The following is a 23,618-nucleotide window of genomic DNA, read 5'->3' as shown; positions in this document are numbered from 1 at the left end:
GTTTGCTAAGATGTAAGGAAGTAATTTATGTTGCTATTTAATTATCACTGTTGAAGGATCTCTAAATGTCACTGACAGACTCTGAAAGCAACTGTACCCAAATCCAGAGGGTTGATCACTGTGGCACAGGATTGTTTAGAGAAACACAAGAAAAAAGCCTAAAAAGGACACATAAGAAGGCAAGCGTGGAAAGCAGGCATGGGCCAGCCATACAGCAAAGTGCTTTCTGCAGCTCAGAATGGTTGGGCAGATCAGTGACTGATCCCCAAACTTATTGAGACTACGTAAACAGTGAAAAAAGTCTGAAATTCTTTCTGGTTCATTTAAAAACAACAAAGTAGGCAGTTCCAAGACAGTATCATGATTCTAGACTGAAACATATAATAACATAATTTGGTGCTTTACATTCTGTTTAACACTCAGGGTATCACTATTTTGGTTTCTTAGGCAAGCTGAGAAAACTTTAAGAAAACCACCTGTGTATAAATAAATAATTTTGGACCATTTAAGAGAGATTGTCTTTTAGAGGACACAAGCTTTAATACAGAATCTGTTTGTCTGCCTAGCTGTCTTTCAGGAAATTTACAAGAAAATGATGTCTTTATTAAAACTAACAAACAAACAAACAAAAACAACAAAACAACAATAACAAAACTTTCTAATTATTTATTCAGTTAAAATAATTCCTAAAACTTTAGTGAAATATGCTGATTTTTCAACACTGGTATAAATTATAGTTATTTTTTATTTGAGTTCCAAGTTCAATAAAACATTTGTGTCTATAGAAATGTGTCTTCAGGAATATCACCACTAAAAACCAGTGGGACTCTTAAACAGAAAACTTTATGTGTGAAAATTTGTAGCCTATTGCTTTATAAAAACTGTGCATTACCTGTGTGCATACGGTAAGACATTCATGTCTGATTACACAAAGGGAATCCCAGTAGTGACATAGTTCTCCTTCCAGGTGTTTCATGTAGTAGGGCAAAGCATACTTGAATCGCTTATTTGTGTCAAAAGAAATGGAGAGTGAGGGATGGGGTTGGAAATAGACCACTATGTGACCCAACAAAGAACAAACCACTCATGATCCAGCTAAACATGTGGTCTCATATAAACAAGAGTTGATAATTTACACTCTAGCATATATTTTGGAGGGATTAAATGTGATATTGATTCAATATATTGTGGTAGTTTCACTTTTCATGAAGGTATCATTCAATAACATGAATATAAAGACATTAGGAAGACCACAAACTATTAGATTCAGAATGATTTGTATTGCCGTTATACCCAGCAGAGATATAATATAACAGAAGGTATGTGTAAGGAAGACTTCCCATGAAGTAGTCAAATGTTAAAAAAATGCAGATTTATGACTAGGAGCTTGGTGTTCTGTTCTTGGCACTTGGCACTAATATTGGTATGGCATGTTTGGACAGCCAATACTTTATAATTTATTAATTAAATTAATAAAATAACATTTTCAATAATACTTTTCTTGCACCTTTCATTACCCAGTTACACTGTGGTTTTATTTTCTCTCTTACAAGATTTATAAAGTGCTTTGCAACTCTCAGGGGAATAAATGAGCAATAGAAGTGTAAAGTTATGAGGTTATTACAGTGTTTACCAAATTTTACCCATATATTTCAATCAATAAAAAAATGGAGAGCATAATGTTAAATATTTTTCACTGAACTAGCAGATATCATATGACATGCAGAGTAAGCTTGTTGCTGTGGTTCATATATATTTCTCTGAAAATATCTGATGCTGTTTTTTGTCAAAAGTAGATTATGGACTAGATAGAAACAGGTTGATCCAACTGGATGATTTCTGTGTTCCAAAACCTAAGTGTTTCACACCATGGCGGGGAAGAAAAATGCATAAGATATCGTAGTGTTTCTTGACTGCTGTAATGACACCTCTCCAGTATTACCAACGTTTCAGTTTAATCACTTTGGAGAAGTGTAACACAAAATGTACATCCAAGAAATATACATTTCATTTGTCATCTGAATGTATGGCACTACTATGAAATTGTTTTATTTATCTCTCATAGTCACTGAAGTACAAATGAAGTACCTACTTCCCTAGGTAGATTGATGTGTGTGATTCATTATAGGAAGAGTGTTTAACAGTAAAACATCATTATTTATTTATTTGTTTATTTATCTGTCACAGAGGTTTCAGCACTTTGCCTGGTCCTGAGATTTCAAGCATTTGAGCTTGAAAAAAGTAGAATCCTTTCTGGATTGCTCTCCTTTAAACTTAGGTAGTTCAGTGATTTATTCATGTATTCTACTGTTTAAAAAAAAAATCTTATATTTTTTGCTTCTACCAGTCTTTTAGTTAAATAGAAATACTATTAAAGCTGAGATTATGGAAAACACTTAAAGAAAGGCATCAAGCTCAATGCATAATTTGGTGTTCCTCAAGAGATTTTGCTTATTTCCTCAATTTTGCTTATTTCATATGACAAATCCATGAACATCCACCTCTATTCCAAGTGAGTTTGAACACTTGTGATATTTCAGAAATACAGAAATACATCTATCATTACTGTGTACCTTTCCTTTATTGCCATTTTTTATCCTGCGCTTTTAATCTTGCAGCTATCGCATTAGAAATTCTTGATTAAACAGTTCTGTCACATATCAGTGATGGTAATGTTTCAGTGCAACATTCCTGTTGCATGCAACTCAAAATTTCTTTATTCTTAAAGAGGAAAATAAATAAAATATTTAAAAAAGAGACTCATTTTTTCATTAAGTGTTGAAACATCTTTATATTGGAAACAGAAGAGGACAAATTTTATCTCAGAGATTATGCTGTTGTTTTTGAACTTGTCATCTTATGGATTGTAATGTCAGTCTCACTCCTGTAAGTTATAAGCAACACTCGCCCTGAGGAAACTTCTTTCCTCTTGTGTAAGAAATGCAGCCAGCTTCAAATACAGAAATATATTTGCATCACTCCATTGGAAAGAAGGATCTTGTGCTTATGACTCTATTTCTGGCAGTACTCTAAGCACCTTATTATTTCTATTCAAAGAAATGTCTTCTGATACGAAATAAATAAATAAATAAATAATTCACAGACTTTTAGTAAAACTAAATAACACCTTCAATATTTGGTGTATCTTTAGAAATACTTTATTTGTGTCTTTGGTCCTGAGACTCAGGGATATTCTGTTAAGGTGACTATATTCTGCTCTTCTGTTCTCTTAACAAAAAGTTGAGAGCTTTTTTTTTTTTTTTCTTTTCTTTTTTTTTTTTTAATTTCTTTTTCCACATTTTGATATGTCAGAGATCTGAGATTTGTAATAATATCAGTGGGGACTCAGTTTCTGTACAAGAAAACATAATCTGTCTTCACTCTGTACTTTCTGAAAACCTGTCCCATCTGAATCTTGGCAGCATTAAAGATATCCATCACTACTAACTATGCTTGTCTTGAAACAACACGCTGATCAGCCTGTTTAAGAAGTCTTGATTTAAACATTTCTATTTCATCACTGCACTTGAGTATCCCTACATGGAGTCACATGCATAGTCCTGGAGATGTACTTTGTAATCTGATTAGTGCTCCAAGATGATGGAGGTGGACGTGGCTGCCTGCCTTTCCGCAAGCGTCTCTGGAGGGCTGGCCTGAGCAGGTTTTGCCAGATACAAGGAATGTTGCCTTGAACTTTACAGTTATTACTCAGAAAAATTACTCACTCTGGCTGTAATCCAAAACTGGGCAATTTACTTCTGATGACTACATTGCACATTCTCTATTTTGTTTTACTGTAGCTATGGTAAGTCCCCTCCAATGGCTCTTTTCTCATTTTCAAGGAGCTTACAGGTATGCTTCTCCATAGATTAAGGAGTGCAGCTGTGAGCTGGAGAGACATATGCATATGGTTAATCAGTGGATGATGAGAAATCAGTGCCCCGTTTTCATTGTTTTATGTGATTAAAATTTCCTAGTTATTCATGCAAAGAATGACTTTGAGATGTGTAGAGAAATCACCATCTGGATACTGCTGAGTGGGGATGAGTGTTTTTTTTTTTTTTTTTTTTTTTTTTTTTTTTTTTAACGAGGGAGCTGTTTTATTTTAATTTTCTTTTTAGAGAAAATGAAAACTAAGGCTATCCTTTACAATAATACAGAGTTGTGGGATCAGACTGTCAATGTCTGGTTCTGTCATTCCCGCCAAAAATAACTTTGAGGGCTAAAAGAATTAAAATATTAACTTACCCAGAGAAAGAAAAATAATCTGCTGTTTCTACAACAGCCTTTCACTGTCTCTTTGCAGCTGCCTCAGAAATACTAAGTAGGATAAGAAATAGGTCTTAGTTGCTATTAAAGATCATACAAAAATATACGTGGGAGTCTCCTCTGAAATAGGAAGCTGATTCATTTTATTGTATTTTACAGAGATGAATTATGTATTGCTACACAGCTTCTGAAGGATTTAATCGAATTCCTTACAGATATTTAGATTTATCTGACAAACATATGAGGTACATAAAGCTTTTTTTATATATGTTTAGGGTTGAAGATGAAGATTTAAGTGTTAAATGCTGAGGTGCTTCTTATCTATTTGAATATAATGGTCTATGGTTTTTAGTGCTACTGTGCTACTGATATCTGAGCAAGAATAAAAATATGGTTTTCTTCTTTGTGTGACATGTATTATTTATTTTCAGCTTGTGTTTGTACATATATTCTTAGAGGTATGAACGAGGACATGGAAGCTGGCATGAAGCGAGGAAGATATATAGAACAAGCTAACACTGTAATTAGCAATGTTTATTGTTTCTGTCTACTGCTCCTCTCCTGTAATAGAGATAGGTAATGCTTGAATGAAATGCATGGACATAATTAACCTGTTTTCAGACAAAGAGCACTGGGATCGTAGGAATTTAGCAAATGTTACTTCAAATGGTTGTTGTGTTTTATTTCTTAAAGTTTAACTGTCTTACCGAAATAAATATATGATACACTGTGACACTCCATCTGTGAATCTGTCTGTGTCTGGAGTCTTTCCCAGGACCTCCTTGAAAGAAGATTTTTTTATGTCAAGGGATTCTGTCTCATTATATAGCCCTAAATATTGGAAATATATTCACCAAATGGCCATATGTCATGACATCCCATCATTACTATCTAACAGATGGTTTAATGAAAATCTAGCTCTATGCTTTCTATCAAATCCAGTTATAAGCAACAGCTAATGAAAATTATGCCTTGAGAGGAGTGTGTGCTTTTTAAAATTAAATTGATGTTTAGATAAATTTATTGCTAAGGTGGCTGAGCATTTTGACTTGGGGCCCACACAACCACTACACTGAAGTCAGGAGCTTGCTTTTCTCCCTTGCTCTCTGGTTGGTGCAGTGGAACCTTTTTCAGCTGCACTAGAAACAGAGGGATTTGTAGTACCTTTATTTTATTCTTATTTATTTATTTATTTATTTATTTATTTATTTATTTGTGGTTTGGAAAGTATGGGAGAAAACCTCTGACTAAAAATCTCCCAAGAATGATAAAATATAGAAGCAGTGTTGAACCCTGCTAAGGGAGAGAAACTCAAATCAATGAATGAAGTCTATGGAGCAGTGAATTTAGGAGGAAAAAGGGGAACATCAATAGCAGTGGCCAGCAACAAATGCATCTTTCTACTTTGTACTGAGTAAGAAAACAAGATACAGGCACGGACGATGGCATAGCACATTACCACCTCCACAAGACCCGTTCTCAGAGCAGTGAAGATTCTGTATTGCTTTAAGTAATAACCTCAAACTGATATGCTATGATATGTTATGCTACTGATATGCTGATAATGTTACTTTATGCTGTAATAAAAGCTTCTACAAACACAAAAAGAAGCAGCAGTAATATTTTTATAATTCTGCATTCCCTGATTTCTGAGCAGGTTTGTACTGTTCTTTCTCCCTGCAGACAAATCTGCTGCAGTCCAATAGCTATAATTTTACTGGCTCATTCAAACTATTCCTCAATCTGTAGTTTCTTCCCACGAAGATCTGTTGTAATATCTATTCAATTCTTGCTTGCACACAAATCACCAATGTCTGGTATCTATATAGGCAGTTTCTATCCCACAGTGAATCTGGAGATTAAGGAGGCACAGAAACATTTCTCCACTGCTGTTAAACCCTATTTTTAGATATCTCTGGTGTTTTAAACTCTGGATTTGGACCCACATCATACTTGAGCTATTTCTGCTCTTTAAAAATTCCTGCAGACTGGACAATCTTTAAAGGTTTTAACCTGTTAGATGTGGCTGGCTTCCAGGAAATTATGGCATAACATAGTTCAGAGCATGAAAAATGTCTTCTGAGGTGGAAATAAACACTCCAGGGGGAAAAGAGTGTCACTTCCATATAAAGGAATCATCATTCTTTCCTGGACTTTCTGAGGGACTGTGGAAAGCAGGATATTGTTTCTAGATTCCTTCACTCAGAATCAGCACAGTTTGTGGCACGGTTTGTGGAGCCAGTGAAGCATATGTGGATACGAGGCATCATTCAAAGCATAGCTTGGGACACCAGGTTTAGATCATCTCAGATTGATCTAAAGCCTTTAAAGCTTAGATCCACACTGTGGGGGCTAGAACCACCAGAGTTCAAGGTTTCTGCCACTGCATAGAGAAAGTCATTTCAAAATGAAATGACATCTGAGAATATGTTTGCTGTAAATTGTCACACCCTAAGGCAGTTAATACACCCCAATTTTTTGCATACAGTTAAAATAAAAGCAAAAACATGGAGCAGACCACTTTTTGAACTCAGCTCCTGTACTTAACTTTAGCTCATTAGGTTTGAAGGTAGATTCTAGATAAAGTATTTTCCCAAGTATGTAAAAAAACAAAACAAAACAAAACTAGCTATGCATTTCAAATGAAAGAGAACTTAATTTTTAAAATGGCTAATTTTATACTTGTTTTCATTGACACTTCTGCATTTTTTTGCATTTTTAAAACAAAAATATTTTATTTATATAAATAAAAATGTTACCAAACGCCAACATTATATAAATTTAATATCCCAATAATTTACAAATTTTAAATTAAATATGTCTTCTTTATTCTGAAAATATACACACCAGTTTGATTTTCCTCCATTTTCTTTCACATTTTTAACAAGCAAATCCAGCTTTCCAATAAATCAGTAAAATAATAAAAACTATTGCATTAAAGCACCCTTTATGCACTTCAAACCCACAACTGCAGCTCCAGCTGTCTATAATTTAAAGAGTCAAAAGCTTAAATTTCTGAAAAAAAGCTGAAGAACAGGTCTTGTATTTTTCCAGTGGATTTAATCTTTCAGGGTAGGAGACATGCCATGTCAGACCATGGCAGATTGCACTTTCTGGGTACAGCTGCACCTGCTACTTGCCCGGAAAATTTCATGTCAGATTCTTAATGGTCATTCTGGAAACAAACAAACAAACAAAAAACCCCACATCTTCACAATTAACTACGTGAGAAATTTTCAAAAGATTTAATTAAACATACACAATATCCCTGCAAAGGCTTTTAACTTCACAATATGCTGTATTTTACTGTTAGTGCTCCATGTTTCAGTTAATGCATCCAGTTTTCCAGAGTCTGTTCATTTTACTCTCATTCAATCTGCTTCTCATGTACTTCTTTTAAAGGTACATTGCAAGTAATAGCAATAAATCCCCATAGAGTGGTATATATTGAACTGGCAACTCTGCAGCAGACATATGTTTGAAATACACTGTAGGCTGAAATAGTAAGCATCTAAATTGATATCTACAAAGACAGTATCTCCTTGTTTATGGTTCACAGGCTGCCAAAGAAAATACTACATTCTCACAGTGCAGCCTAAAAAATCTCCTGGTACTTGCAAAAAGAATTGGACAAAGACAGGAAAATCCATTGTTAGAGGGTTTGACATTTGCTTGAAATGAAAACTTAAAATTACAATTTTTTCCAGGAGAAAAACAAAACAAAACAAAACAAAAAACAAACACTATTATATATTCAACTTCAAATGAACTAAAATATTTGGTTTAAAAAATTGTAAATTGAATTTAGAATCACTACAAGAATACATATTTTTAAATTTTTTGAAATACCCTAAGTTAAAATTGTATTCTTCTTCTTATGTATGTATTTGTATTACTTTTTAATTTTAAATATATTTTCCTTATTTACATTCAATTTATTGTTTTTTTGAAGCTTATTGTAAAGAAAAATTATTTCAGACATACATGTATAGCTTATTTTATTTTTCTCATCAGACTGCCTTGTGTTTAGAGTTTTCATAGAAGAATCTGAAACTTAGAAGTAGAAAATAAGATGAGCTCTCAGCACAATTCATGTTGAAGCCTGTTTTTAATAACTGAATGGCAGCTTGGTTGCATTTAGCTGCAATAATAAAACATCTGCTACTCTAAATTGTATTCAGTGAGGCACCTTGCTTTCTTGTTCCAAGTATTTCTTCTCTTGTTTGATGTTATAACTGAGCAGTTTTACACATCGATTCAAGGTGTCAAATTGCTTTATTACAACAGAGGAGATACTTTGGAGAAGGAATTAAAATTAAACACTTAAAATGCCAATCAAAACTTCTATTCAGAATGTTTAGAATACATTTAAAAATGTAATAAATAAAATGCGTGGGAGATGTGATTTAGAAACTGCTGAAACCCAGAGGAGCTCATTCCTGGAACAGTTTGAAGCATACTGAGGGCTGAGAATTGTGAAGGCCTAGCTGTGCTGAGGAACTGGGATTTCTGTGGCACCCACTTTCCCAAGGAGGTGGCTCATGATTCTTGAAGGTCAGGCAGCCCAGCTGGGTCAGGAGCCGGAGCTATTGTAGAGAAGACCTACATGCTGTCACATAACAGGGATTCTCTCATTTCCAATGGAAGACATTGACATACCTTCCTATAGTATCTAGCATTCTAATGATTCAGTATTTTTTCATGGGAAAACATTGTGTTCCCTAACCAGTTCTCCTAGGGAGGCAGCTGCCTCGTCTGACTGTAACACACAAGAAACTTGCTTCTCCATTCACTTAATTCATTCACATAAAGGTCATTCTAAACTTCTGTACGCTCATAATATGGTCTTTATGTACATAATATATTATGTATGTTTATAATATATTCTGTATGTTCATATATGGTATAATGATAATTATAATAATAATTACTGTCAACAACTGCTAAAACTGAAGTCAACACCATTGGCTAGAACAAATCACAAGTCTGATTAAAAAAAAAAAAAAAAGTTTCTGTTTAAACTTGGTTTCCAGCTTATTTTCCCAAGTGAAGCTATCATGTCATGTCTTTGTAATAATAAATGAAAAGATTGCTTGTGAGGTTTAGTCTAAATTCTAAGCTTGCACAAATCTTAATACATCTATGGTGCTCACGTAACAAAGATTTCTGATATGCAGTGTAAAATACCTACTTTTTTACTGAAATTTAATGAAAAGCTTCAATACTTTGCTCTCAAGCTCTAGTGAGTTCAAGTGAATTTTGCCAGGCAATTTCCATTCAGCTGAAGATCAATTATAACTCTGACCTTCAGAGTTTAGCTCTTTAGGTCAGATTAGATTATTATAAATCTGGAGATCATTTTGAGTTCTTGGTGTCAACTGACATGACAATTGTCACATAAACATTAACAAAAACTTCAGTTTCAGATCGCTTACTGATAGGACTTAGCATTAAATGTATCTAAATATAGCTGTGGTGGGTTACAGCTCTTAAAATGCTTTGTGTTTTATTATAGGACAGTATAGGTCTCATACTTTTGGCTGGGTTAGAGTTAATTTTCTTTGTAGAGACACACAATGTTGTGTTTTGAATAAAAGCTGCAATAAATAATAAGGGGAAGCGGGGGTGGGGTAAGGTGGGGTGGGGGAAGACATGACACCTTCAGAGTGATGATGTCTGTCTTCCCAAGAAACCGTTACATGTGATGAGCTCTGCTTTCCTGGGAGTGCCTGAACACCTGCCTGCCAATGGGAAGCAGCAAATGAATTCCTGATTTTGCTTTGCTTGAGCGCCCAGCTTTTGCTTTACATCATAAACTGTCTTTGTCTCAACCCATGATTTCTTTCCCTTTTATCCTTCCCTTTCTCTCCACCATCCCACCTGGAGAGAGTGAGTGAGTGTCTGGGTTGTTCTGAGCTGCCTGTCTGGTTAAAGCACAATAGCCAAAATGTTAGTCACTATATGCAGAGTGCACAGTTGGTGATATCAGTACAGTAGCAAATAACAGACTACTAATTATAAGTGTGGAGAGAAAAAATCATAAATAATTTTGCCATAAGCTTCATAATGATGATTTATTGGTGTTTTCAGAAAAAGACAGCAGACACCGCCTGTTTATTTCAGATGCTGTAATCCACACTTTTTCATGCCAAAATTGAACTACTACTTTGTGCTCTGCTTCTACTTAGTACGCAATATGAACTTTAACTTATTACATTGATGATTTATTTATTTATTTATTTATTTTAAGTTAACTAGACCCTTACTCTGAGATCTTTGTTAATTTCTCTTGTTTTCAAGATTGTTATCAAAGTGGCACTCCTGGACTTTAAGTGCCAGATCCAATATAGAATCCAGGTATGGCTGAGGCTTGCAGAGAAATCTGGAGACCAGCTGGTGCCACCCCTGCCCAAGCAGGGACACCCAGAGCAGCGTGCCCAGCACCACATCCAGGCAGCTTCTGAAGGTCTCAAAGGAGGAGACCCCACAGCCTCTGGGCAGCCTGTGCCAAGGCTCTGTCACCTGCACAGCACAGAAGGGCTCCTGGTGCTCAGGGGGAGCCTCCTCTGTGCCACTTTGTGCCCAGGGCCTCCTGTCCTGGCACTGGGCTCCACTGAAAAGAGCCTGGTACCATCTTCTTTGCACCTTATCTTCAGGTATTTATTGGCATTAATGAAATTCCCCCAAGCCATCTCTTCTCCAGGCTGAACAGGCCCAGCTCTCTCAGCGTCTTCTCATAGGAGAGACGCTGATGATAGGAGGTATGTCTTGCTACAGACCTTTTCCCAGGTCTCTGGTGCCTGGTGCTGCTGAAGACTGGTCATGTTAACAAAGACTTCTGTGAAGAAGACTTTCAGTACCTTAGGCTTTTCTATGTCTCGTGTAACTAGGTCCCCCATCTTCTTCAGCAGTTGACCAGTATATTCCCTCGTCTTCCTGTTGTCACCCATGTACATGTATTTATTAAAGACCTTCTAGTTGCCTTTGATATTCCTTGCCAGATTCAATTCTATTAGAGCTTGAGCTTTCCTAACCTCCTCCCTGCATACTTGGACAGCATGTCTGTATTCCTCCCAAACTGTTTTTTTGTTGCTAAATAAAACAGACCTGGGGAGTGAGACAAATAAATGAACTGCCATTCACCCATATTCCTTAATTGTTATCATACTTGTAGGTACAGTTTTGACCAAAGGTGACTAATTTTCTCTGAGACAAAACCTAGGCATGGTTTAGTGGATAGTCTGCACCCAGGACAATCCCAATAACCCACATGGTCAAGACTGCAGCAGATGATGAACATTTACCCATACATTCTTGTTTATTCCAACAGGCTTTGCCACCTCAAATACTCTTACACGTCTTCCCACCATCCTCCTTGGCATGCAATAAGCACTTACACCATTATACTATGAAGAAACAATACCACAGTAGTGGGCTTCAATGTTACTTGCAGACAATTTGAATAAAACAAAACAAAACAAAACAAAAACATACAAAACTTATCATTATCTTCCACTCTGCACAGCACAGAACTGAGAAGAGGCACAGACCTACTGCTAGGTGATGTAGATGTGTGTGGTCTGTGCTACTTGGCATCAAAGCTGGTAAGCTATTTCATAGACTTGAGGTATTGAATATGTAAGTGTAGCCTAAGAAATTTCAAGTCCTCTTGTGGCATAGTTTGGTCAGTAGAAATGCCTGAACTGAAATTCCTTCTGTAACAAGACACAGATTGCCTGACAGGTCATTCTCCATTTGGTCTTCATATATATATATATATATATATATATGTATGTATGTATGTATATATATATATATATGTATGTGTATATATATATATATATATATATATATATATATATATTTCTCCTCCCCCCCCCCCCAAGTGGGTCTGTAAACTCCTTAGTTTTTCTACTGTCAGAACATTTTACAAGATCCTCTTTTTATTTACTTTGTCAGAAAACAGTTTTATGTGAATGTTGGGCAGTGCAGGGCATTACTCTGATCGGAACCATATGGACAGTTCGGTTATTTTTCATTATATTTATTCTGACTCAATCTGGAATAGTGGCAGACCTATTTACCATTAACGTTAGATAAAAATATCTCTGTTTTCTGTTTCAATCAACCATTCAAGAGATGCCTAGCACAGGTGGCCTCTTTCTAAGACTGGAATAGAATTATTTGATATACTTGGAGATGATCTGGCATATTTTCCTGAAAGAGAGAGGCTGTCAGTAAAAAAGTTGCATCAGGTGGAAGTTTTGTTACATTGATGTCATGGCTTAACATAAATTTTTTGCTCTGATGGATGGTATTGTAAAAATGATGTTGTTAATTTCTCCTTTTTCTGTCTTCATAAAAGATGCTTCCTTTGCTATGAAGAAAAGCTGCCAGCCTCGCATATCTCTAAGCCCAGCTTAGAGAGCAGATCTCAGTTCTACCCATCTCATCTTCCTGTTTTAGCAGCTATTACCAAGTCTTCCATTTGCTTCATATAAAACTTTGCTTCTGACAGTGGTGTGTGTTAAAAACTCAGTAGACTGGGAACCAGCTTGTTCAGCTTATAACTGCTCAAAACTGAAAGGCACATTATGATATTGCTGAAAGCCTTTACCAGCAACCCTTAAAAGGAAGGAAATTGCAAGGTCATGACATCTGATGGACTTCTGGACTTCATAGAATCACAAAATGGCCAAGGTTGGAAGGGACCGCTGAAGATCATCTAGTTCAAGCCCCCTGCCAAGCAGGATCACCAAGAGCACATTGTGAAGGATGGCATTCAGGCAGGATTTGAATATCTTCAGAGAAGGAGACTCTACAACCTCTCTGGGCAACCTGTTCCAGTGCTCTGTCACCTCACAGTAAAGAAGTGCCCCCTCATATTGAGCCAGAACCTCCTGTGCTTCAGTTTGTGCCCATTGCCTCTCATCCTGTTTCTGGGCACAACTGAAAAGAGACCAGCTCCCTCCTCTTTACACCCTCCCCTCAGATATTTATACACATTGATTAAGTCTCCCCTCAGCTTTCTCTTTTCCAGGTTAAACAGGCCCAGTTCTCTCAGTCTGTCTTCGTAAGACAGGTACTCCAGTCCTCCAGGCATTTTTGTAGGCCTCCTCTGAACTTGTTCCAGTAACTCTATGTCCCTCTTGTACTGGGGAGCCCAGAACTGGACACAATACTGCAGGTGAGGCCTCACCAGGGCTGAGCAGAAGGGGAGGATCACCTCCCTTGGGCTGCCGGCAACACTATTCTAAATATGGCCCAGGATCCCATTGGCCTTCTTGGTCACAAGGGCACATTGCTGACTCATGGTCAGCCTGTTGTCCACCAGGACTCCCAGGTCTTTCTCTGCTGATCTGCTCTCCAGCATGACACTCCCCAGCCTTTACAGGTGTTTGGGGTTACTCTTCCCTAGGTGCAGGACCCTTCACTTGCCTTTGTTGAATTTCATGAAGTTACTCTTGGCCCATCAGTCCAGCCTGACAAGGTCCCTCTGAATCACAGTCATCTGGGTTATCAGCCACTCCTCACAGATTTGGGTCATCAGCAAGCTTGCTTCGAGTGCACTCTGTTCCATTGTCCAGTCATTGATGAGTAAGATGAACAACACTGGGACCAGTACTGACCCCCAGGGGACAGCCCTAGCTACAGGCCTCCAACTAGAGGAGCCACTGAGCACCACACTCAGAGCTCTGCCATCCAGCCAGTTATCAATACACCTCACAGATTTCACACTTTATGACTGTCAGAAGGCCAATAGGCAATCCTCACTGCTCAAACCAAAACCAGGGTAGAGTGAAGCAATGATGACCATAAAAGGGAAACCCTTTGAATATCTAATCAAAAAGTTTGCTTCTATTTGCCATTGAAGAAATACAGCTGCCATTCATCTAAATGGTGAAAAGCTTAAAGGCTGCTTGACTCCTTGTTGACATTAGATGAGTAGGTAGCATCAGTTTCCAGAAATGCCTCTTTTTTCTCTCCAGTTGGCTGGAAGAATTCCCTTCTCTGTGATAAGAATTTTACTGCACTAGTCTGCAGTTTTTCCTGACTCCCATGAAGACTACTTTAAATGTGTGTTTAGAAACTGAATGTAACTGTCATGAGCAGGCTCCAACTGGTACAAAATGTACCTTCCCACCTTTCCTCTGGTTCTGGAAACAAAAGAAGTTTGTGCAAAAGTGACAGAATCACAGAATTGTTTTGGGTTTAGAAGGGACCTCAAAGATCCACTAGTTCCACCCCCCCTATCATAGGGAGGGACACCACCCACTAGATCAGGTTGCTCAGGGCTCCATCCAGCCTGGCCTTGAATACCTCCATGGGTGGGGGATCCACAGCTCCTCTGGGAAATCTGTGCCACTGCCTCACCACTCTCTGAGTGAAGAATTTCTTCCTAGCCTCTAATCTAAATCTCCCCTCTTTTAGTTTAAAACCACTCCCTCTTGTTCTGTTATTACGTGATTGAGCAAAGAGTCACGCTCCATATTTGTATAAGTCCATTATGGTAAATGACTTCCTCTTCCAATTTAAGGACTTCATTCTCATCATGAAGGTCTTGAAGGTAGTTATCAGAGAGGACAGGATTTGGTTTGGCAAATTCCATAAAATACCAAGTTGGGGATGAATTATTTTCCAGTGAAACCAATGCAACAGTGTTGCTTTGAAGACATTAAGTGGTGATAAAATCTGTTTGTCCTTAAGAAATAGGTAGTGTCTTTCCTTTTCTATGTACTTTACTGAATATATTTAACCTCACAAAATGATTTAGTTTCCAGGTTTCTACCGTGATTTCTCTTTCTTCCTGCTCCCCCAAACAAATCTTTTTTCAAGAATTGTTTACTTACCAAGGGAGGAAGTATTAATGGCTTTTGGAAGATCACCAATTTCTGCATTATTGCCAGTGATTTTATGGGGAATTTGAGCACATAATGAGATAAACTAAAGTATGAAATATTTGGTAGATAGGAATACAACCGTAGATGGTAAGTATTTTGATAACTGACCCAGAGGAGTATGAACAATTTCAGAAGTACTTAATGAAAAGGAGTAAATTAAATCACTGCTATTGCTGTTGGATTTCGATGCTGAAAAGAATAAAACAGTACTATAGGAAAAAAACTGAAGTACTTTAGAAGAGTCTAAAAGTAACATCATCAGCCCAGGTTAGGGATGTGCATATCGCTGCAGGTATGTTATTGAGTGTTCAATAGGGTTAGTGAGGAATCAGATGAAGAATAACCCAAATCATTAGGGTTCTTGAGACCTGGGAAATTTTATTTTAAAAACAGCATTGCCATTACATAATTCATTGATAGATTTATCTGGAATACTGTATATGAAAATGGCCACCCTGTTGTAAAAGAAAAAAAAAAGAAGAATAATTCATAACAGAGAGTGGACCACAAATGTCTGATGAAATCACAAAACATTTGTCTATAAAAATGTTTATCAATAGAACATTAAAAGTCTATTTTGCTTACCATAGCCAGTCATGGTAACAGATAAAATAATCTAAAAAATGATACAAAAATATGTTTGTAGCTTCTTTTATCCCAGGTCTTAAAAATGCAAGCTATTTATAAAACAAACAAACAAACAAACAACAACAACAGTGTAACAAATTAAAATGCATGAAAGGTAATACTTTTCCACAAAATTCTTTGTTTTTTATTTTTATTTTATTTTATTTTTTTTCTTCACACAGAATGTTCCTAGCAACAACCCAGGAAAAGGAAGAGGAAAGTCAAGAAAATAAAATAAGACATTTGTATTAGAAGGATGTAATGTATTTAAAACAGTTCTAAAATGGGTAATAAGTATTAGGTCTCAATGATTGTCTGTTTCTACTACTAAACTCCCACTTACTCACTTTTTAATTTATTTTTTAAATTTATTTTTTATTTATTTTTATTTTTTTATTAATGTGAATTGTCTGACAATGGTACTGTTGAAAATAAATCTGATATAACGTAGAAATGTCTATGTTTTATACCACTGATAAGTATTTGGTAAACAATTATTGCTACAGATGGTGAAAAGAAAAATAAGAGATTGCTTTGGCAATGATGCTGGGTCAAATATTTCTCAATACAGACCCATCTGCTAAACCCATCTTAATAATGGATATGCAGTTTATGGTTAGCGATAAAGAAAGTGGACAAAACTGACACAGTAGGTTAATTTGAATATTTGGTGCAATATTCATAATTTTACCACCTCTTTTATATTTTACATGCCAGTTTTGTCTTGCCCTAACTGAGACTGCAAACACATTGGGATGTCTTCATATATCACCTAGCACAATAATTGATCCTGATTGCCAAAATATAAACAGAAGTATTTGGAGAACTGAAGCATATCTGAATAATAATATTGACTTTGTCTCATATTATTGTATGTTAAAAGCAAAACTGAACTTTATCTATTACTAATACCATGATCAGATAAGGAATTTCCCCAGGTCCCTTAGCTATATCTGCAGATCCCATTGAGAGGGCAAGAAGAAAAACACCCCTAAATTATTTCTCACTGTTTAATAAAACTCTGAGCCAAATCTACTCATGTATGTTTCCAGGGGATACAAGTCTGCCAAGTCTTTTTACTTAAGTAAATTGTTCTGAAATGCTTGGTCTGTAAATAATCAAAGTGATGCTATAGTCCTGTCAGTCACTCTCAGTGAAACAAATGGGGTATTTTAATTACTACACATAACATTTTTTGTAACAACAAATCCCATCTTCCCTGCTCCCCTTCTGAGTTCTTCTCAGACCAGTTCAAACAAAACAAACAAACAAACAAAAAGGGATTTCCTACAGTTCTTTATTTGAAAGAAATAAAGGATATCAATCCAATAAACCTGTTATGCTACATTCCAGATGTGTAGCATTTAATGCACGATGGGATTGTGTAATGCAATTAAGGGAATTTGGTTGAGAGACCAGAAAAACAAAAAATTCAAAGTTAATGGTTTGACAATGTCCTTCTTTCTCCAAGTCATGCAAAATTCTGCTTCCCTCCACCCTTTCCTACAGGAGACAACTAAATAAGTGGGTAATTACCATAGGATAGCTACAGCAGGAATGAAATGGTGATGAGTTTTAAAGCCTTGATCAAGAATAGAAAACTCTTCTAGAGTTTTGTGTGGTTTTGGGGTGTTTGTAACAGAAGGAGAGGGAAAGGGAGAGGAAAGAGGAGGGAGAGGGAGGAGGGTGAGAGTGAAAAGGGAGAGGGAGGGTGAGGGTAAGAGAAGGGGGAAGGGAAGGGGAAGGGGAGGGGAGGAGAGGGGAGGGCAGGGCAGGTCAGGTCAGGGCAGGGCAGGGCAGGGCAGGGCAGGGAAGGGAAGGGAAGGGAAGGGAAGGAGCTGCATATAGACTTGAAATCATCTCTCAAATAAACCTGAGGCATCACTTAATATTTACATGCAAGAAGTCATTTTGGTGTTCATTGTGTTACCACAACAAAAGATCCTGAATTTAGTCTATGAAAATACTTCAGCTTGTTTCTCAGTTCAGTGTTTAACTTTTTAATCTCTTAAGTCTTTTGAACATCTTCTTAGAATAGGACAGATGATACTAGTATACAGAACACAGTCTCCTGAGGTTCTATATTTTAGCCATAAGAGAACTGACAAATGGAGTTAAATCTTTGCACAAAAATATATTTCTACCTAGTGGTTATAAAAATGACTAGTATGCCACTGGGGCAAAATTTCATTGAAATTGATCAGACCATTAACTTTTGAAGTCATTTGAGCTAACAGTGTAGGTAAGGTGGCTGGGATTTGGTGACTTTATTACTTCAATGATGTCATCAATTATTACTTTGAAGAAGAGAGGGAACATAGCTTTTGTAAACTCCCAGGAGTGGAAATAAAACCCATTTTTATTGTAGGAGACACTAATGGCTTTTCATGGGCCAATTAATCTTTTTTATGGAAGTAGAACACTAAAGTCAAAATAATGACAAGACTTAAACATAATGCCATTCCTTATGACTCTTCAAACGGATTGTTAATACTTGAAGATACAGTCTGAAATCAACAAAGTAAAATGTATCAAAAAAGGGGATGTGTCCGTGAAGAAAAAACATGATCACTATCAAGTTATTTCTTTTTTTTTTTTTCTTCTGTTTATGACAGAAATTGGTTTGCTTATTCAAATGGATAACAAAATAAATATAAGTTTATGAGGCAGCAAAATAGCTGAGCAAATCTCATTCCAGGATGAAGACTCGTTCTTATATCTAGGAAGTAACGAGTAAGTTGTTTTCAGGATTTGTGATGTTTTACCTAGATGGCTGTCTTCAACTGCATGCCACATTTCTAGAAAGATACAGATCAGGTGGGAAAAAAGAAAAAAAAAAAAAAAAAGTAAAGGACAAGAATAAAAGCAGGTTTTGAAAACATGAACTGCCAGGAAAAGTTGAATGACTAGGGTATGTTTCATCTAAGAATCAGAAGACTGAGGAAGGAAGGCATAAGAGTCTTCCAGCACACAAATTTAGGTGCAAAAATGTAATCACTTGCCTACTGTTTGGCACTACATTCATGACAATGAATTTGCTTTCAACTGATATGTCAAACAGACATACTCTTTATATATTTTTTATTATTTTCATATATATTCATTATTCATCATTCTGTTTTGTTTGTTTGTTTTAGAACAATGAAAGTCACATGATCTGAGAAATTTATCTGTAATTTCAAAATCTTAATTTTCTTAGCTGTATTGCAAGGGCAAGACCACAAAACTTTCAATGTTGTTAAGAAGATATCTAACTTCCTCAAACATACAAGACATTCAGAAGTTGTAAAGTGAACTGTTTGTACATATAAACTTCCAAGGTTTTTAGCTCTGTATAAGATAAAGTCATTTTTCATCTCACTTTAAAGAGTGCTGACTTTGTGCTTAAGTTCACTTACTGTGAATATTTTCTAAATATTTATCATTATACATAATTCATGTAGGTTTTTAATTCATGTAGGTTGTTGCCTTTTCAGAATCTTCTGTTTGATTTCTGTTTGATTCTGCAATTTTATTTATTTATTTATTTATTTCTGAATGGAAAATTAAGGGAGATTTTAAATTCTGCTGAAAAAGGATGTTTTCGGTCTACACTAAAAGAAGGAAGACAGAATACTTCGAAATGCAAGCTGGTCTATTACCGTTGAAAAAATTCTCAGTTGGTGAACGAAATTTCTTGTAATAAATTCAATATCACAATACTTTATTTTAGGAAACAATTTTAAAAAGAGATACAACTTTAAGTGTTTTTTAGTTTAAAATAATGATTTTTGTATATTATTTATAATTTTATTTATTGAGAATAAGTATGCACATGTAATTTAGGGGGATTATTTTTTATTTATGATAAAATTCTGAATATACAGAGATTTTTTGGGGGGGCTGTTTGATGTTACAAATGAAATATAATTTCTATTTTGGATCAAAGATAAATTCATTATATCATGATAAAATTAATCATTTATATTTTGAAATAATATATCTATTCTTTATTGTGTAGCTGATATCTCATTTTAGTATATTTTTGCATTTGAGAAAGGCTGTAAGAGAAATGAATTACTATCAGAGGAGTAATACTGAATTGTCAGAGGAAACTGAGCTTTGCAGCTGAAAGTTCCTCCTGTGACTGGGATGGGAATACAGGAAGAGAACAAGGTGCCATAAATCACTGCACTCAGGTGGTGAGCAAGGAAGCAGTAAAGAGACTTGGCTATGCAAAACTTAATTGTCGCTCTTCATTGTGGAATCTTATCTCTGACTCCACAGCAAGTTTGGATGGCTTTAATTTTTCAAAACTAGCAGCAGACTAAGACCCTGTTAAAGCAAGAGTTGAAAATTCTTGTGCAACTCAACAACACGTTTGTATTCTGCTAGTATAACTGCAAAATGCAATGGACTGTATGTGAAAACTGCAGTATATTTGGACAAAGTAGTGAGACTGTGTAATTAGCTCCCAAAGGAAAAGAAGACTGATTTATGCAGTAAGAGACCGTTGACAGAGTATATGCATTATGAAACATATCTTCTGAAATATCACTGAGCAGGAAGAGGGGATACAATGATAAAAATGCAGGTTAAATCTTAGCTCCTTGAACTGATGCAGTCCCACCATATATAACATCACATTTAATACCAGTAAAGACCTGTCTCTGTTGTATGAGAAATCTTTCTGTCCCTGCATATCCCCTGTATTTCTGCACTGTAGAAAGCAGAGTGACAAAAAAGTTCTGTGTAAAGCACCAAAACACAATATCTATTTTCATTTGTGAAAATGAAAGCTAACAATTTTTATTTTGTCTTTATAATCTTATTTTTGCTTTGCCTTCACTTAGCAATTTTCAAGTTAATACCACTTGTCTGAGTCAATTTCAATAGTAAAATCAAGATTTTAAGAGGAAAGTTGGATAGCAAACAATGGAGATTTTAGTAAAAGTAGATTAATATTAGCACAGAGTTTAAACTGTTATGGAAAATGATTTAGAAAAACTTGCAAAATTTTGAGTGTTTGTTGGAAACTTCTTTGGCCTGCTCTATTTTGAGAAATCACTCTGGTAGTCTTGAAACTATACTTATTCTCCTGGGAATTTTGATTAGGACAGAAGCACTCTGTCTTTGTTTCTCTATCTCTTCTGCTTCTAATCCCAACTGGAATCAGAGAGGACATAGCCTGAAAAACATGATAAGTATTTTTAATTTCAGCTTGGTGAGGATGCTTGAGTTAGATCTGTTCTTACTTTATCTTTAATGATCTGCTCGCCTGTTCTGAACTTTCTGAGAAACAAACAGGAATCTCTTTTGTGGTAAGCTTGTGGCCACTGAAGTGAATAAAGGAAAATTCTTTAGAAAGCAATGGTCTGCTGCTATTTCTGACAGGTCCCTATAAGGATCCTTTTCTCCTTCACTTTTGACAGTGCTTGCATTGTCTGTCATATCAATACAGGCTGTTTGAATTGATCTGAACTGTTGCCAAGGAAAGTTGTTGCAAAATAATGTGAACTCTCCATGTGGACAAGCCTAAACAAGCTTCTTCCTAAAGTGTACTAAGTTGAACTGTACAAAGGATCTCTTGTCAGGAATAAGATTTTCCATATTATTTAATTCCATGCTATTTCCCTGCGGTCTGCCTGGATGGCTTGCCCTTGCTACTTTCACTTCCACAAGGCTGAATCATCCCTAGCTAAATCTGTCTGTCTCTCATAGTTGTTCTGTACAATCTTCGCAGATTTATGAAAAGATTTTTTTTTCTTATCCAAATACTTTTTCTTTACTGAAAGGGTTGTGAGGCATTGGAACAGGCTGCCCAGGGAAGTGGTGGAGTCACCATCCCTGGAAGTCTTCAAAAGACGTTTAGATGTAGAGTTTAGGGATATGGTTTAGTGGGGACTGCTAGCGTTAGGTCAGAGGTTGGACTCGATGATCTTGAGGTCTCTTCCAACCTAGAAATTCTGTGATTCTGTGAAATATAGAAATATTAATGATTTCTGCCCAGTATTATTAGATCGCCCTGAGGATTTTAAAGTGGCTTACTAAAATTACTGCTTGAGATATTCTTCAAACATACATGTTAAACTTTGCAGAGTTATACAGTTGAGCTTGTGTTTTTTTAGATGTCTTAGGTCTTCTTCCAATGGCTGTCATTTACCCACTGGGCTCTTTTAGCAACTGCATCTTTGGGGACCAATTGGCTGTAAAGCAGCCTGGCAGAAAAGGACCTGAGGCCCTCCTGATATACACAAGCTTGAACATGAGCCAGCAGTGTGCCCTGGCTGCAAAGAAAGCTAATGGTATACTGGGGTGTGTAAGGCAAGCTATTGCCAGCAGGCCAAAGGAGGTGCTCAGCATTGGTGATGCCGCATCTGGAGTGCTGTGTCCAGTGCTGGGCTCTCCGGTACAAGCGACGCATGAGGCCACTGGAGAGAGTCCAATAAAGGGTCACAAAGGTGATTAATGGACTCTTCATAGGAACATCTGTCCTATGGGAAAGGCTGAGAGATCTGGGACTTCTTTGACCTAAAGAAGAGAAGGGTCATGGGGGAATCTCATCAATGTCTATAAATACCTGAAGGGAATGTGCAAAGAGTATGAAGCTAGGCTCTTTGCAGTGGTGCCCAGTGCCAGGACAAGAGGCACTGTACACAAAGTGGCACTAACTGGCACACAGGAGGCTCACTTCTAACACCAGGAGCACTTCTGTGCTGTTTGGTTAATGGAGCCCTGGCACAGACTGCCCAGGGACTGTGGGCTTCTGAATGTCCTTGGAGACATTCAGAAACCACCTGGATGTGGTGCTGGGCACCCTGCTCTAGGTGTCCCTGCTTGGGCAAGGGTGGCACCAGAAGGCTCCCAGAGGCCCCTGCCAGCCTCAGCTATTCTGTGATTCTCATATATCTAAATGTCACTTGAAATGGAGTTGTGTGAGACTATAAATGTCATGATACATAATTTAAACTTGATTTGGAGGGGAATATAAACTTTCGTATTGAGTGCCTTGGGTATTGCAAACCTAGTTGTTTTTGAATGTAGGACTAGATATATTGTAAAATTTTATTTGAACTAATAATGTGATAAGAACCTTCTGTTCACAGTTTGTTACAGTTCCTGGATGAAGAATATGAGATAGATACCTGAAAAGATAATAAAATGAAATTTATAATAGTTGGCTCAGCTTTTAATGATTGACATGATTTGGGCTCAGCTTGGTTTTAGAAAGTTCAGGTTTGCTCTGGAACTTGCTCTATTGCCTGTCCATACTTCATAGCATATGAAAACGATAACACACCATATGGTAGAACTTTATTTTATAACTATTTTTGACCTTTTTTTCAACTCCCAGTGTTTGCTTCAGGACAATTCCACCACTCTTTACCAAGACAGCAAGTACTGCAAGTTGGAACTGCACATTGCATGATGGTTGTTTCACCTTAGCGTGCATAAACTATTTACAGTGTGTTTATATAGAGATTATGGAAGCTCTGTGATATAGACCATTCACACATTATGAGCAGATTCTGATGTGTTTCAACCCCAGCAGTTCCTCAGTAGAAACAATACTACTAAAATCAGTGGGGCTCCTTTTGGAGTAGTTAAGTATGACTTAACATGAGGAAAGGCATTGGGATCTGGCCCTGTGTTTTCCATAGTATAGCTAACCATTATCTTTACAGATTCCTTTGTTCACTTTTTAGAAGTGATAGTGATCTCAGTACAACCATAACTGCAGTATAATGTGCAAGTAATGCTTCTTCCTAGCAACAATTTTTTTTGTTCATGTCAGGATCTAGACATTGCCCCTCCCTGAACCAAGCACAGAACAAGCTGCTC

This window comes from Aythya fuligula, chromosome 2, assembly GCF_009819795.1.
Source record: "Aythya fuligula isolate bAytFul2 chromosome 2, bAytFul2.pri, whole genome shotgun sequence".
Classification (NCBI taxonomy): Eukaryota; Metazoa; Chordata; class Aves; order Anseriformes; family Anatidae; genus Aythya; species Aythya fuligula.
The sequence above is the reverse complement of the archived record's forward strand: the minus strand, read 5'-3'. Positions refer to the sequence as shown.